Below are 18,380 nucleotides of genomic sequence, written 5' to 3' on the forward strand. Positions count from 1 at the left end.
AATGGAAAATTATTCCAAAGCTGTTCTAATGAGGCTGCTTACGAAATGTTACTTACAGCTTGTAAAAATCTGCAAAACCCTGCCCTATGATAGCCATTTAATAATTTTGACTGAATAAACTAGTCAAAAAGCAATCAATTCTCCAACTGATGCTTTGTTTTATGTTTATTTTTCCTCCTATATTGACTAATCTTGGACTAAGTCAACTGAATTGCCTGGGATGTCTTAGTGTCACATATACACAGTATTAATGTCTGGGAGCAATAGTAATCAAAATTGGGATATGGTGGCATGAAAGTGCATTTTCACTGGTAGATCCACATCTAAACATTCCCATTTTAATTTTATTTTTTTTTCATTTTAATTTACAAAATATTTCAGATGCACAACAAAAGTAAAAAACAAATATGATCTCCATTCAGATTTTTTTTTTTTTTTTTTTTTTTTCCATTCAGATTTAACAGATAGTAATTTTTGCCTTGTATCAGATTTTTAAAAGAAAATAATGTACTAATCCAAATAATTTTTCCTTTTTTCCCCGTGGAGAAGTTGTATAGCATCCCCATGCCAAGTTTTAAAATTTTACTATATATTTATGTGTGTTTATAATCAATATGTGGTACTATTTTATATTATTTTACAACTTATATAAGCTTGATAAAAGCTAATAAACCTAATGAAAACACAAGGCTAATAAAAACAACATTAGCCTTTATAGATAATTTTGTAAACTTGTATTTACTCAACATTATGATTTTAGGAATTTTCTGTGTTGATTCAAGTAAATCTAGTTCACTGATTTTCAGTGCCATGTATTGGTCAATAGATACTAATATCACAGTTAATTTACTCATTCCTCTATTGATAGACTTCTTAGATTTTTCCCTTTTTTTGGATATTCAGCCTCATTGAAACATGAATCTCATTTTCATATTTGTACCTTAAATTGTTATTGTAAGACCCTTTAACCTTTGTCAGTCTGACAGGTGAGAAATTGTATCTCAGTATTGTTTCAATTTTGTATGTTTCTGAATAATAAGGCTTTGAACATATCATTTTTTAATGGCCATTCAGAAATTTTTTGTGGCTTTCTTTAATTTTTGTTGGAGTATAGTTGATTTACAACGTGGTGTTAGTTTCTGCTATACAGCAAAGTGAATCAGTTATACATATACAGTAAGTCCCCTACGTATGAACCTTCAAGTTGCAAACTTTCAAAGATGCAAACATGTGTTCCCACGTCCAATCACCTAAGTTAGTTCAGGTGTCTGGTGTACATTGTCACGTGTGTGCATCCTCTACAAGTAGTTGTGCTTTTATGTAGTTTACTGTACAATACTGTATAGAGTACAGTAGTACAGTATCTTTATTTGAAGCCCAAGATGTCTGGAAGCAAGTGTAAAAGCAGTGGTGGTGTAGCAATCCAGTGCTACCATGTCATCTATGATGAGAAAAAAAGAGCTACTACCCAGACATCACTGGATCGTTTTTTCAAAAGGGTAGGTAGAATTGAATCCAGCAAGGGACCAGAATCCGTACCATCAACATCAGTCATGAGTGAAATTGCAGCTTACCCTCCGTCTCCTATTGCTGACGATCCTTCAGCTCTACCATCTCCCACCTCCTCTCCCTCCTCCAGTCAGTAACTCTTCTCGCCTGTTCACTCGATGCCAGCCCCTGTATGCCAGCTGTTGTACTGGACTACTGTACTCTTCAAGGGACTGTAATGTAAGATTAAAAATGTTTTCTTTATATTTTTGTGTTTGTTTTTAATGTATTATCTGTGTGAAAAATATTATAAACTTATTACAGTACAGTACTATATAGCTAATTGTGTTAGTTGGGTACCTAAGTTAGTTGGCTAACTTTGTTGGACTTACAAACAAATTGGACTTATGAACGTGCTCTTGGAATGGAACTCATTCGTATGTAGGGACTTACTGTACATATACCCACTCTTTTAGATTCTTTTTTCATATAGGTCATTACAGAGTATTGAATAGAGTTCCCTGTGGTATACAGTAGGTCCTTATTAGTTATCTATTTTACATATAATGACTTTATCATACACTTTGACCTTTTTTTTTTTTTGAAGTCTTTACCACTTTTTATATTATTGATGGAACTAGTTTTTTTTTTTTTTTAATTTTTATTGGAGTATAGGTGCTTTACAATGTTGTGTTAGTTTCTACTGTACAGCAAAGTGAATCAGCTATATGTATATATATATCCCCTCTTTTTTGGATTTCCTTCCCATTTAGGTCACCACAGAGCATTGAGTAGAGTTCCCTGTGCTATACAGTAGGTTCTCATTAGTTATCTATTTTATGCATAGTATAAATAGTGTATATATGTCAATCCCAATCACAGACATAGAGAACAAAAAGTATGGATACCAAGGGGGAAGTGGGGGTGGGATGAATTGACCTGTTTTTAATGGGATGTTTGTTTTTTTCTTATTTATTTTTGGAACTCTTTGTATATTTTAGATAGTAATCTTTTGTTATTTATATCATTTGCAAATTTAATCTCCTGATCTGTGATTTGTCACTTTTAATGGCATGTATTCATAAACAGAAGTCTCACATTTTTATGTAGTGTTATGTATCAATATTTCCTTTGTATGATTTTTTAGTATCTTGTTTAGGAAGTTCTTCTCTGCTGTGAAACAATAAATATGAAGATATTTGCCTATATTTTCCTCTGAATTTCACAGTTTTAATTTTCATACTTGTCTTTAATCTATTTAGAATTTATCTTGATATATGATGTGAAGTAGTGATCTAATTTTATCTTTTCCCATATGAATAACGAATTATCCAAAAGTCATTATTGAATGGTCCTTGCTTTTACTATTGATTTGAAGGATATAGTAATACACAAATTTCCAAATGCACATGCAGATCTATTTCTACCTTCATTATTTCATTGCATGTGTCTTTGTTTTCCTATTTTTGAATGAATATCTCACTGTTTAAATTGCTATAGATATATACTAAGTCTTGAATTTTAGTCGGGAGAGTTCTCTTTTCTCTTCTTTGAAATTAGGCTATTTTTGGCCCTTTACTCTTTGAATAAATTAGAAAAATTTCATCTGCAAGTATCAGAGGAGATAAGTGTATATGATTTAAGCATACTTTTCACATATAACCAGAATTCTAGATGTAGGTAGCTGCTGGCGTTGTCTCAGTAGCTCGGCAATGTCAGAGCTGGTGCCTCTATGAGTCCCTTGGTCTTTTCCTCAAGGGTGGAAGATGTCTGCCCACAGCTTCCAGTATCATTTTCAAGACAGGGAGAAGTGGAGAGGGGTGCCCCCTGCGATGTGTCTCACTGGAAATCAAAAGCCTTACCAGAGCCCTTGTTAGATTTCTCTCTATATACCATTGGCCAAAACAGAATCTCACGTTCAACCCTTGCTGCAAGGGAGTCTGGGAAAGGGACGTTTGGATTTTCCACTCTCTACTGAGAAAACAGGCAAGGGAAAATGCCATGAATAGTCTGTCCTGCTCTTCCACACTAATTATTGGATCAGCTTTTCAGCCTGTGAGAAAACCTGTTGGGTGTTCTGATTGGGATTCAGAGATTGAATTTATGGTTTAATTTGAGGAGAAATGGCACATATTTATTCTCATTCTAGAACATAGATATCTTATTTATGTCTTCTCATGTTTTTCAATAAAATTTATGATTTTCTTTATAAGGGACTTGAACTTTTATTTTTTTTTTAATTTTATTTATTTATTTATGGCTGTGTTGGGTCTTCGCCTCCGCGCGAGGGCCCCCTCCAGCCGTGGCAAGTGGGGGCCACCCTTCATCGCGGTGCGCGGGCCCCCCACCATCACGGCCCCCCCCCCGCTGCGGAGCACAGGCTCCAGACGCGCAGGCCCAGCAATCGTGGCCCACGGGGCCAGCCGCTCCGCGGCACGTGGGATCCTCCCAGACCAGGGCTCGAACCCATGTCCCCCGCACCGGCAGGCAGACTCCCAACCACTGCGCCACCAGGGAAGCCCCTGAACTTTTATTTTTAATATTCATTCCTAGTTATCTTACTGTCTTGCTGCTAATGTAATGGCATATTTGAAATAGGTTCGTTTTACCTTTTATTGATAGATAGGTATACTACTGATTCCTGTCTATTAGAATGTAAATTTCATGAGGGAAGGAATTCTTTTGTTCACTGCTGGGTCCTCAGTGCCTAGAACCATGCCTGGCACATAGTTTGTGTTTAATAAATATTTGTTGAATGAATGAATGAAATATTGATCTAGTATCTAGGAACTTTTGAAGCTCTTTTTATCTTTTTAATATAAAATGCTTTTTTTGTAAATTCTCTTGTAGAAACTTTCCTGTGAATGATGATACCTTTGCTTCTTCCTTTCTAAATCTAATACAGTCAACCTTCCATGTCTGTGGGTTCTGCATCTGCTGATATGGAGGGCTGACTGTCTTTCTTTTTTATTTTTTTGTCTTATGTTATTGAAGATCTCCAGTATTATGTTGCTAATGATAATATTGACCTTCTTCTCTTGTTTATGATTTAGAAGGGAGTGTTCCTATAGTTTCACCATTGAGGATGACGTTTACTACAGATTTTTGGTAGATACCCTTATCATGTTTAGGATGTTCTTTCCTTTCCATTCTCAGTTTGATGTTATTTTTTAAAATCAGTTATCTATTGATACAATTCAAAGATTTTTTCTGTTAATATGGTAAGACATTGAATTAAATTAATAGATTTTCTGTTGTCTTTGTATTCCTGGGCTGAAATATATTTGGCCATGATATATTATTTTTTACACATTGATGGAATCACTTTGCTAGTATTTAGAGTTTTAGGTCTATCTATAATTATAATTGGGATTTACTTATAATTTTTTGTTCCTCCTATAGTCCTTGTCTGTCCTTGAGGTTTGTTCTAGCCTTATAAAATGAGTTGGAGGAGTTTCCTCTGTGTGCATGTGTGGGGCTGAAGTAGTTCACTGTAATACTCACAATTGCTAGAATATATTTTTCTTCTTTGGGTTGATCATATTATCCAGAGGAATGTTGGCAGTCATACCAACAGCAATGGCAGTAAGTGGGTGGGTTAGGGGCATATAGTCTCAGCTGTGAATTTTCTGAGAACCAAGATGGTGAAGTGGCCCATCATTTTTACCTTTTAATATGTGTAGTGTTTAAAGTTATGGGCTCTGGAAGCAGACTGTCTTCTTAATTCCCAGCTTTGTCACCTAATAGATTTGCATCTTAGTCAAATGACTTAAACTTACTATATCACAATTTCTTCATATGTGATACAGAGAATATTATAGTACATAACTCATGACGTGGTTGTGAAGATTAAATGAGCTGGCACAATTAAAATGCTGTAATAGCCTCTGGCACATAATAATTACTCAGTGAATGTTAGTTCTCCTTCTCCACCTCTTTGACCTCTTTTCTTCTTCCTTCCCATCATCGCTCCCTCTGCTTTTCCCCCATTTTTAGTATAGTGCGCCTATTATCAGTTGTGCCTGGTATTACACAATCTCTTGCTTTAGCATCTCCAGAGAGTATACTCTTCTGCCAGGTTGATGGAGGTTTAATCACCTACTTTTTGTGAAATAGGTTTATGGACCTACTTCTTTTACTGACTTTTAGTTAACTTTCAGTTTTCAGTTCCACCCATTTACTCTTACTTTCAATCCTGAATCATTCTGGGATTCTGTGGCTCAAATAAACTGGCTTCTTGGCTTTCTGTATTGCTGGTAGCTCAAATCATCTATTCCCATTCTATATGCTTTCCAACTTTCAAAATTTTGTTGCCTCCTCTCTCTTTTGTTGTATGTTTATATCTTTTCAACTTTAAAAATCTAGTTTTGGGGACTTCCCCGGTGGTCCAGTGGTTACGACTCCGCCTTCCAATGCAGGGGGAGCAGGTTCGATCCCTGGTCGGGGATCCCATGTGCTGAGTGGTGTGGCCAAAAAAAAGTTTTACTTTTGAATAAGTAATATATTTAATATAGCTAACAATAGTAGAGTGATTCAATAAAAACTCTCATTTCTCTTCCATACACACACATAGATCGCTACTTTTATCAGCTTCTTGTCCATAATTCCAGATTTTTATTAACCCAAAATAAGCAACTATGAATGTATGTTCTTATTTTTCTTTCTATTATGGAAAAGATAACATACATTCTAAGTATTATACTATGCTATTGGACATTGCCTTTTCTTTTCTCACATGGTATACTGAAGAGCTTTCTGTATAGGTATACAGAGAGCTCACTCATTGAATTGCTGAAGAGTACTCCATTGTATGATTGTACCACAGTTTATTTAATTATTCCCTATGGATGAACACTTGGATTGTTTCTTATTTTCCACATTATAAATAACAAAGCAGTGAATAAACATACTTTTTTGATGTCTAATTCCTGCATGCATAAATCCCCAGAGGAAAGATCCCTTCATCAAAGGGTAAATGCATTTGTCATTTGAATAGATACTTACAAATCGCCCTTCAGGGGAATTTTACTATTTTGCACTTCCATCAGCAATGCATGGGAGAATGCATGTTTCCCTAGGACCTGACAATGGAGTTATCAAACTTGTAGATTATTTGGCAATCTGATAGGTAAATTATATTACCTCGACAAAATTTTAATTTCTAATTTGTATTTATCTTATTTTGAGTGACACCACATTTTTTATGTTTAATGGCAATTTGTAATTTCTGTAACTTGTTTATTCATATACTTTCCTCATTTTTATTGAATTATCAGAGTCTTTAATACTACTTTAGGGAGATAAAAACTTTGTATGTAATATAATTTTCAAGTTATTTCCAAATATGTCATTATCATTTGATATTGATAATTTTTTCTATGCAGAAGTTAACAGGTGTTTTAATAGCCTACTTCTCTGATCTTTGATGACTTCTGGATTCAGAGTCATTAGGAAGGCTTTCTCCACTTTAAAGTTGTAAAGAAATTTGCCATTTTTTCTTTTTTACTTTTATATTCTCATCATTTTCTTTTAAATATTTGGCACATGTATAGTTGATCGTGGCATTTGATGAAAGAAGTGGATTCAATTTCTTTTCTTCATATAGCTGCATAACTATTTCAAAACCATTTACTAAAAAGTCATTTTTCAAACTGATATTTGATGCCATTTCCATGTATATCTTTGTGTGTTTCTGGAACTTTCATTCTGTTACATTGTTTTGTTTGTATGTTCTCTATATGATTTTTCATCAATGAGGCTTTATATAATGTTTTATTATCTGGTAGGGTTAATTTCCCCTCATTGATCTCCCTTTTCAGGACTTTTCTGTACTGCTGTTTTAAGTTTCTATATGAATATTACAGTCATATTAATTAACAATCCTCTAAGCAGGAATGCCATATTTATGATATTCAGTCTTCTCTCTTAATAACATATTATGGCAAGGGTATTATATAAAAGTTTAATTATAGATTATATTTATATATAATTATAATAAAGATAATCCTTAAAATAATACTTAACTTCCTATTAGAAGACTACAGTTAAAAAAATAACAAGAGGTCAGGAGGACTTCCCTGGCAGTCCAGTGGGTGAGATTCCACACTCCCAATACAGGGGGTTTGGGGTTTGATCCCTCGTCGGGGAACTAGATCCCACATGCATGCCACAACTAAGAGTCCACATGCCACAACTAAAGATCCCGCATGCCACAACTAAGACCTGGCGCAGCCAAAATAAAAAAATATTAAAAAAAAAAATAACAAGAGGTCACATAGTAAGACACATATAGAACAAATGCCAAGCATATCTGTCATGTTATTAAATTTAATTGGGCTTAATTCACTCGTTAAGATCAAAAAATTTACATTGTGTCATAAAACCAATCCAACTGTATAATGTATCATGATATCATTTTTTTAAAAATGTTATTTGAAAGGTTAAAATTAAAAGGATGGGCAAATATATACTAAGTAAGTAGAAAAAAATCAAGTCTCAATTAAATTCAGTGTAATTCGAGCCTTCAAAACATTAAATAAGACAAAGAAGTACGACTTATATTGCTAAAAAATGTAATTAACAGGAAAGTTTTGTGTGTGTGTGCGTGTGTGTGCATTTTCCTGAAAATGTTCTTTATACCTTCATTCTTGCATAAAATCTCAGCTGGGTATAGAATTTTAGGAAGCCAGTTATTTTCCCTCATCTCTTTGAAAATTTATTCTTGATTATCAATCATTGTTTTCTGACACTGTTAGTGCCATTGAGATAGCTGCTATTATTAGTTTATCATTCCTTTGTAAATAAACTCTTTTTTCCAGTTGCTTTTCAGTTTTTCTACTTGTTTCTGGTATGCTATATTATGTTAAATGTGGATTTATTTTTATTTATCCTACCAGGACTACCTATTTTGTTTCTTCCTTCCAAAAAAATCATTTATTTCACCAATTCAGGGAAGAAAAATCATTCATTCTTTCTATTCTCTGTTTCTGGCATTTGATTAGAAGTATGTTTATTTTCTGATTCTCTCCTCCATATCTCTTAACTTCTTCATTTACTTGTTTTCTCCCCATTATGTATTCTGGGTAACTGAATCATATGTAGTTTCCCATTTAGTGTTTTTTGTTTATCTATGTTTGTTAAGATTTTAATGTTAATTATTACATTTTTCCCATTTAAAAGATCAGTTTGATTGTTTTCTTTATCTGCCTGTTATTCTTCAGTGAGATTCTATATTACAGTGGGTAAGAACACAGATTCTGTAGCCAAACTGTTTTCACCATTTACTGTGAGAACTCAGTCAATTCACTTCTCCTCTTGATTTCTCCATTACTTCAGCCATGAAATTAGGATGCAGGTGGTTTCCTGATGTAGCTAATCTCTTGGTTTATTCACTGTACCCTCCTTGTCCTTCAGCTCTTTTACCCCTTATGTAACCAGTTTCCTAATTAAATTACCTTTATTTTCAATAATAGTTTCTGTTTTCTTGGATGGACTCAGCTCCTTCTGGGTTTTTAATCCCCTATTTGTTTTTATCACAGGAAATTTCCATTTCTTTCTTGTCAATTCAGCAATGCATTGCTTATAAAATTGTCTTATTCTGTTTAGTATTTCTGGATTTCTCTCATGAAAGGATTTTCAGGTTACTTGTTTTGGGCATTATGCCAGACCTGTACATTTATATTATATATTAGTTACCAAAGGGAGTTACTGTCATATTATCGTCAGTGTATTAGGCTCATGGAAATAAAAGGCAAATGCTTAATATATACATAATAACATTTGGTTTCTTTCTCAAGTTTAATGAATTGTTTTCTTAGGACTTACATGATTTAAATTTCTAAAGTAAATTGCTTGACAAGTAAATCAAAGGTAACTAGTTAACTGATAGAGATGGAGGAATAATTAATATTATTAAGCTGGGATAATAACATAAGAAATGGCACAGAGTTAATTTTTTATTTACCTAGAATAGAAAAGAGTTGACTAAATTATAGATCTTATGTAACTGAGAATTGTAATCATTTTTGACCACTAGGAATTGTTAAATGTGATATGGATTTTTGTATTCATGGACATTTCAGTCCATATTTTCAGTGCAAAAATCAATCATTTTATAAAAAATATTTATTGAGCAAATATAATGTGTCAGATACTGTTTTAGGTGTCAATGATGCATTGATGAATTATATGGACAAAAATCTCTGCCTTTGTGTGTGTGTATTTTAGAGAAGAAAAACAAATAGAGCAGGGTAAGGAATACTGGGATTATTAAGAAGGGGGAGTTGGAATATTAGGTAGGGTTGCCAGTGTTGGCCTTGCTGAGAAAATTACGTTTAAGCAAAGACTTGAAAGAGGTAAAGGAGTAAAAGCCATGGAGATATCTAGGAGAAGAACCTCCTACGCATAGTGAAGAGACAAGTCAAATACCTGGAGATGAGCACATGCCTGGTATGTTCGGAAATGGTAATACTGAATAGTCTTTAAGCTCTTTTAAATGGAGAGCCTCATACAATTCATGAAAAGTAAAGACTGACTCTGCAGATTTGGTCATAAAGGAAGTTTGTTTACATATCCAATTGATGAAATAAAATTCATATTTTATGGCAAGATGAGAAAAATTTAAACATAAAATTTTTCTTTTCCCTTTGGATCTCCTCCCTCCCATTTAGTGTATATTTGGGCACCTCCATTAACCAGACCTCCTTGGGAGACACCATTCCTTCCTAATTTCATCAAGGGTCACAACTCCTTAGGAGATAACCTTCCTTCTTAATCTTGTAAGGGGCCATGATGACCCATGACTGACTACTCACTTTGTACATGTAGATCTGGATTGTGTAAACTGTCAATAATACATCATTTGATGTGTAACCTTTTGTCTCAAAAACTTATGTAACTGTGCTTTGACCTCGAACAGGCAGGACAGTCCTCAGAGCTTTCTGAAAAACTGTCTTCCAGGTTATAATCCTCAGGTTGGCTCAAATAAAATTTTCCATTTCTTTCTTAGATCGACTATTGATTAATATTTTGTTGACACTATTAATAATTACTGCTGAAACTGTGGAGAATGGGTTGTGATTCTGACACAGTTACATATATATGAGAATTTTGTTAGAGTAATTGGGAATGAAGAACTCAAGAAGGAAAAAACTAATTAACAGGGATTGTACATAATATCAGAGAAATTAGCAAACTAATGAAATAAAATAAAAATGTCATCCTTCTTTAAAAATTTGTTTTCATTTAACTATAGTAAAGCTTATAAGGAATATGTATGGTTTCACACCACATTACTGCTCATCACTGGCCCACAGCTTTGTCCATTATCATGTCATGAGCATGAAGGGAAGCAGTAACCAGGGCAACCTAGGGTGGCACATGCAGAGTTTATCATGATCAAAACCTCTTTTTTACTTAGTTTCCAACTATCTTCCTTGCTATCTTGACTTCTATGGTCACATAAATATGGAAGTATAAAGTATCTTCTTCCTTGTCTTGCCTGCATCTTCATACCTTGATGACAAACATGTGTTTTTATTAATAAAGTCCTAGTTGTCTAATTCAACTGACTTAGTACATGTTTTTACTAACACAAAAACATATTCAAGTATATTTAACATCATGATTATACCACTCTCCTGTCAACAAGATCTTCTCACTACATTTATGAACCTATACATTTTCCTTTTCCGGGAAAATAAGTTTTCCCTTCTGCTCAATACTATAGACAAGGGATTGGGGTTAGGCAAGATAGACTCTACTACAATTTACATGAGTTACATTAACTAGTCATTCTGTATATTCATTTAATCAGTAACCAATCCACATGACTATTTCTATACAGCCCAAATTTAGCCATCTTTTTCATAAGAGCATGAAAAACTTGAATAAACTCCTTTCTAAAATTCAGATCCAGTATATTTCCATTAAGAGTTATGAGGGGAGACACAGACTCTTCATTGGTCTTTGGGCAAAGAAAAATAATAGTTATCCTAAAGACATGATGAGCGACCAAATTAAAGGAGGAGCGGTGAGAGACTAGAGAAGAAGGTAGATGAATGCTATTTTGGGGAAAGAATCGACAGGCCTGGGAGTGAGGGTGATTTGCATGTGAGGGAGAAAGAGAAGGAAGAATTAAAGGTGAAATCCAGGTTTCTGTCTGTGTAATGAGGTGCACTGGGGACTGTGATCTCTCAGTCCCCAAACAATTCTCAAACTCAATTATTCTCAGGTCCCAAATTCTGATTTTCAGCAGCTTAGTGCCTGAGTTGACTAAGTAATCTAGTGAAATTCTGTTGCAGTTCATGTCTCAGCTGGTCTGCTCACAAAATGCACCCCTATCCATATGTAAGCTTAGAGACGTAACACTGCCAATAGTTTGCTTGATCTCTAACCCTGTGTTTCTGAAAATATCCTTTATTTAAGACTTAACACGGACTCAAGGCACCTCCGGTCAACCAGAAAATGCCTTGGATGTGCTCAAGTGCTCAGTACGTTGGTATCAACAACTAACCACAGAAAATAGGAAAAGGGGGAAAAGATATATACAGGATTTCTACCTTCAGGAGTTGGTGACTACCAAGTAGGCCTTTGTGTAATCACCAAATTAAAAATAATAACAACAACAAGAATTCCCAGTAAGTTACATCCCCTGTCATTGCAGCCCTCAGTAAGTAGAACAGTCAGCCTTAGCTTAACTAAGCAAGGAAGAAAATAATCTCTTTAAAACAGTCTCTTATCACTGTGTCAGGAAACATTTGAAGTGTTGAGCCACAAAAAAATAACTACTTTTATGTTCAAATCATCTACTCAGTAGTTCACTGCAGAAAATGTGCTATGTTAAACCACTTCTCATATACCCTGTAGACATGCTCTATCCAATACCATAGCTATCCAATACCATAGCTATCCAATACCAAATGCTGACCGAAGAAGCATATAGAATTATTAATGTTAAGTGGGAAAATATTCCATTGTATATAGCTTGTAAAATAATCTAGCCCTTTGCTGTCAATACAGTAGCCACTAGTGACATACAGCTACTAAATACTTGAAATATGGGCAGCCCATATTGAGATGTGCCATAAATGTAAAATACACAGCATAATTTGAAGACAAATTATGAAAAAAAGGAAAATATCTCATATTTTTATATTGAGTACATGCTTTAAATGACACTATTTTGGATTTATTGGGTTAGAGAAAATAAAATATATTATTAAATAATTTCACTCATTTCCTTTTATCTTTTTTAATGTGGTTTCTAGAAAATTAGAATTACATGTGAGGCCACACATATTGGACGTTGCTGCGCTGTACTAATTTAGAGCATATGTCAGTTAACAGTTTTGAAATATCCTTTAACTGTCTTTGTCTCCTTTAATATCATTTTTTCCAAACTAAATTATTATGAAATATAGTTAGCCTATTGCAGTATGTCCTAAACAATTCCTCATTTAAGTAGGGAATTTGTTTGAAGTTAAATAAAACGTTCTGTCATTATTTTCTCAGATTTCAAAACATGATATTGGTAACTTTTATTAGATTCCAATTGGCATCATTGGATGATAATCATCGTGTGTGATTATCAACACACAAGAAGACAGATAACAAGCAAATAGTGGAAACACAGGGGAGATACTCCATCTTTCCGCTCAGTGCTGTATTTTTCCTCATTTTCAATTAGCACAAGCAATCTTCTTGATATAGTAGCAGCGCAACATGACTAAGTGATGTTGTGAATTCAGACTGTGGTATTTCCCTTGGAGATTAAATTACCTTTGAAATTCTCGAGCTGAAGCAGCACGATTTTCCTTTCCACTGTGTTCTTGGCCTGGAATCTTTAGTGATGCAATTTCATCTTAGGGAAAATGCATCTAAATGGCACCGTGGTACTCTCTGAGCTCTGCTTAAGTCCAATATCAGCAAAGATGATGAATGATTTTTGTTTTAGCCTGCTCTGCCATTCATCCAGCTGTCTTCAGGAACTACAGGTAGAAAGGGATTAGAACTACTGGTGACCTCTTTCCTTGATATCAGGCAGAGCAAATTGTCTTAAACAAAGACTTGAGTTCTGTTTTTGAGCTGGGATTTTTCTTCAGTTTGTTAAAGTTTGTGGTTAAAGATATTGTATCAGACTCATAACATTCTCTTATTTCCTCTGATATATCCCATACTGCTAGACAAAGACTGGATCTGCAATATACTGAGTAGCCTGAAGGTAAATGAAAAGTTCCATTAATTATCTACACATTTGATTCACTCAGCTATTGTCATTTACTCATCCATCTAGAAATTTCAAGATGACAAATAAAAATTTTCAGTTTTGATTTATTATTTTGGCTTCATTTAGATCCAGTCACTTTTTAAGTTCTCACTCACCATAAGGTTGTTATGAATTGCCCCCTTTTTTAATAGAGGGAAAAGTAAAACATTAACAGCCTCTATATTTTCAGACAACACAATTCCGTATCAATATCAAAATCTGCATGTCCAACAAAAAGCAAAATATACACTTCAAAATCAGATTGGGTAGCCCTAAATGCCCTGTGGAGTGATTCCAGGGGAGTGTGGTCCATGCAATTTCTGAATAATGCATATTAAATATGAGTAATAGTTACAAGACTTTGCGCAGTATGTAGCATACTTGTGGATAAATGCAAGTAAGATAATATTTGGAGGACATGGTGGTTATACCTAAGATTAGAATAAAGCTAAAATGGTTTTGAGGTCAAAACATTCCAATAATAGACACTTGGAAATCTTAGCCTCCCTGGTATTCATCCCAAATCGTCGGCATGTTTCTTTCTTATATGTTTGCAATGACTGAGGTTGCTTTATTCAGGAGTTCTCAAATTTATTATAACCACAGAATCTTGTTCCAGGGTTAGCAAACTTTTCCTGTAAAGGGCGCAATGTAATGCACAAATATTTTCAACTTTGCTGGCCATGTAATCTCTGTTGCAACTATTCACCTCTGCCGTTGTAGCATGAAAGCAGTGATAATCAATACATAAATTAAAAATGGGCCTGGCTGTGTTTCAATAAAACTTTATTTACAAAAATAGGGGATGGGCTGAAGTTGGACAGTAAGTGGTAGTTTGTCAAACCCTGTTTCATTCCAATGAAATCTCACATCAAATCCCTATAGATTATAATAGCTATGAGTTGAAGTTCAAAAATACAGGTAGGTAAGGAATATCACATTCATTTCTCCTAATCATCTTCCAAATAAAAACTTCTATAATACCACTTGGCAACAAATTTTATCTCAGTAATTTTTGGATTTTAGCCCTCCCTTCTCCTACGATCATATGTAGCAGCAAGACAAGGCAGTGGTTTGGACTAAGTGGGCCCCATTGTTCATATGTCATCTGTTCGTACTTGTTACCAGTAAAACTTCCATAAACAGGCCTCTTCACTCCTCACTCTGTGCTATTTGCTGCCATGCTTGAAGCACAGATATTGGTGGAAATACTGGGAACCTCCATAGGAGCACCATGCAGACATTACTTACAATGACTTGCCATTTTAAAACCACTTCATTGATTTATTGACATATAAAAATCTGTACGTATTTAATGTACACGACTCGATGAATTTGGGGATAAGTATATACCTGTAAAATCGTCACCACCATCTTGGTCATAAACATATCCATTCCCTCCCCAAGTTTCCTCCTGCTCCCTTTATCTATCCTGTTACCAAATTTTAAGTATACAATACAGTTTCGTTAGCTGTCGACACTATGCTCTACAGGAGATCTCCATACAAGTTATTTATCTTGTATGACTGAAACTTTGTACCTTTTGACTATGCCTCCCCACTTTCCCTTCCCCCCTAGCCCCTGGCCTCAAGAGTTCTGAACTTAGAGTTTGACTGCAGGCAGGACAAACAGAACTTTGTGCCTTTTCCTACTTCTGGGAATCTTTTCTTTTTGCCATGCTATTTTCACTATCATTCTCACTAGAGCACTCCCTCTTCCCCAGCAAAAGTTCTTCAAATGGATCAGGATTTTACGTAAGAAAAGAACCATTGCTTCAGCCTGTTTCTGCTTAATCCTTAAATTCACTTGAAAAGTGAATGCAATATATAGAAGTGACAAAACAATTTACTTTCTTAAACTTCATTTTTAGAGCAGTTTTAGTTCACAACACTATTGAGAGGAAGGTATAGAGATTTCTCATATACACCATGTGCCATGCATAGCCTTCCTCATTATCAAAACCACTCACCAGAATGGTACTTTTTTTTTTTTTTTTAACCAAGGATGAACCTACACTGACACATCATAATCACCCAAAGTCCAATGTTTACCTTAGGGTTCATTTTTGGTGTTGTACATTCCGTGGGTTAGAAGAAATGTATAATGACATATATCCATCATTATAATATCATACAGAGTATTTTCACTACCCTAAAAATCCTTTGTGCTCTACCTGGTGACCACTGATCTTTTTATTGTCTCCAAAGTTTTGCCTTTTCCAAAATGTATTATAGTTGGAATCATACAGTGTGTAGCCTTTTCAAATTGGCTTCTTTCACTTAGTAATATGCATTTAACTTTCCTCTATGTCTTTTCATGGCTTGATAACTCATTTCTTTTTAATGCTGAATAATATTCTATTGTCTGGATGGATCACAACTGATCTAACCTTTCACCTTCTGAAGGACATCTTGGTTGTTTCCAGATTTTGGCAAATATGAATGAAGCTGCTATAAACATCCATGTGCAGGATTTTAAGTCTGTGGGTATAAGTCTTCAACTCCTTTGGATAAATACCAAGGAGCACGACTGCTGGAATGTGTGATATGAGTATGCTTAGTTCTGTAAGAAACTGCCAAACCATCTTCCACAGTGGCTGTACCATTTTGCATTCCCACCAGTAATGAATGAGCATTTCTGCTGCTCAACAATTTTGCCAGCATTTGGTTGTCAGTGTATGGATTCTGGCCATTCTAATAGGTATGTGGTGGTATCTCATTGTTGTTTCAATGTTTTAATAAGTTATCTTACACAATATAAAATATGGAAATAGATTTCTAGAATTGAAGTATCCAGAGGCTCTCTAGACCACTGACCTCTCAGCCAGCCCTGCTTACATAGAGGTTCCTAGACGTGTTCGTAATCAATTGGTACATATCAAATTACCACAAACTTAGTAGTCTAAAACAATCCCCATTTATTAGTTCACAGTTCTGTAGATCAGATGTCCAGGCACCGTGTGGCTGGGTTCTCTGCTCAGGGTCTCACAAGGCTGTAATGAAGGCGTTGGCAGGGCTGTATTCCTTTCTGGATGCTCTGCTGAAGAATTCACTTCCAAGCTCATTCAGGTTGTTGGAAGGATTCAATTCCTTGCAACTGTAGGGCCAAAGTCTCTATTTTCTCGCTGGCTGTAATGTGGAGGTTTCTCTCAACATCTGGAGCATGCCTGCAACTCCTTGCTATGTGGTCCCCATATGCAGTTCACAAGGCTGTTTGCTTTTTTCCAGGAGCTAGCAGGAGTGTGTCTCCCTGACAGCTCTCTCTCTGAGCAACAAGATCCAGATAGAAAGGGCTAATGTGATTAGGTTGGGCCCATCTAGGCCACCTCCCTTTCTTAAAGTTAACTGTTTAATATAATATATATTATATATATATAATACAACCTAAATATATATATTATAATATATGATATATATATTATAATATATAATATAACCTAAATACAAGACTGGTATCCCATCATGTTCAAAGTCCCAGAGATTCTATAGGACATGTATATGAGGGGATGGGAATCTTGGAAGACATCTTAGAATTCTGCCTATCATGCTGGGGCAGACACCAGGAACCCTAGAGTTCCTCAGATCTCAGTTTGAAAATCTCTACCTTACTCGATCATGGATCATATTTGGCAAGGGAACTAACTTATCAGGGATAATAGATGTTACTTTTCTCTAAAGTCTACTTTGTTCACCCTCAGTTGTCATTATCTCTTATTAATCCTCAAGAATAGCAAGTTTAGTTAGAAAACACATCCTTCCAGGATTCCTGAAAGTTAAAATTTCCTCTTAGTTTACTGAAATCAGCATCTTCTCTATTCTGTTACATTTTTCATCACTAGAAATACTTACAGCAAATTGAACATCCTGAATATGTTTTAAAATCTCTAGAATTTAGACGTTCTCTTTTCTGTAGATAGAATAAATACACTCACTTAAAACAATGTATATTAAAGGTATACTTTTTCTCTACCCATTCAATTTTCTTTCTCTACTTCATTTATGCATTCATTTAAATTTTTCTGGGCTAAAGATACATATTCTTGAGATAGTGAGCAAGTGGAAAATAGCATAAGGATAATGTATACAGTAAAAGAAGACTCAAGAATGGAACTCAGGTGCTCGTTTCAGCAGCACATATACTAAAATTGGAACAATACAGAGAAGATTAGCATGGCCTCTGTGCAAGGACGACATGCAAAATCGTGAAATGTTCCATATTTTTCAGCAACATGGATGGACCGAGAGATTATCACGCTAAAGTGAAGTGAGACAGACAGAGACAGACAGATATCATATGATATCACTTACATGTGGATTCTAGTAAAAATGATACAAATGAACTTTATTTACAAAACAGAAATAGACTCACAGACATAGAAAACAAACTTATGGTTACCAAGAGGGAAAGGGGGGTAGGGTTAAATTGGAAGATTGGGATTGACATATGCACACTACTATATATAAAATAGATAACTAATAAGAACCTACTGTATAGCACAGGGAATTCTACTCAGTACTCTGTAATGGCCTATATGGGAGAAGAATCTAAAAAAGAGTGGATATATGTATAACTGATTCACTTTGCTGTACAATGGAAACTAACACAACATTGTAAATCAACTATACTG

General features: G+C 34.8%; 1 non-coding gene across 1 annotated transcript; it reads left to right on the top strand.

Annotated features, from left to right (window-relative positions):
• Positions 1-17,867: 17,867 nt before the first annotated feature.
• Positions 17,868-17,974, top strand: LOC137757562 (U6 spliceosomal RNA). The gene has a single exon (XR_011072402.1). It is a non-coding gene; the product is annotated as a U6 spliceosomal RNA (small nuclear RNA).
• Positions 17,975-18,380: the final 406 nt, after the last annotated feature.

The sequence above is a fragment of the Eschrichtius robustus genome, chromosome X, assembly GCF_028021215.1.
Source record: "Eschrichtius robustus isolate mEscRob2 chromosome X, mEscRob2.pri, whole genome shotgun sequence".
NCBI classification, from domain to species: Eukaryota; Metazoa; Chordata; class Mammalia; order Artiodactyla; family Eschrichtiidae; genus Eschrichtius; species Eschrichtius robustus.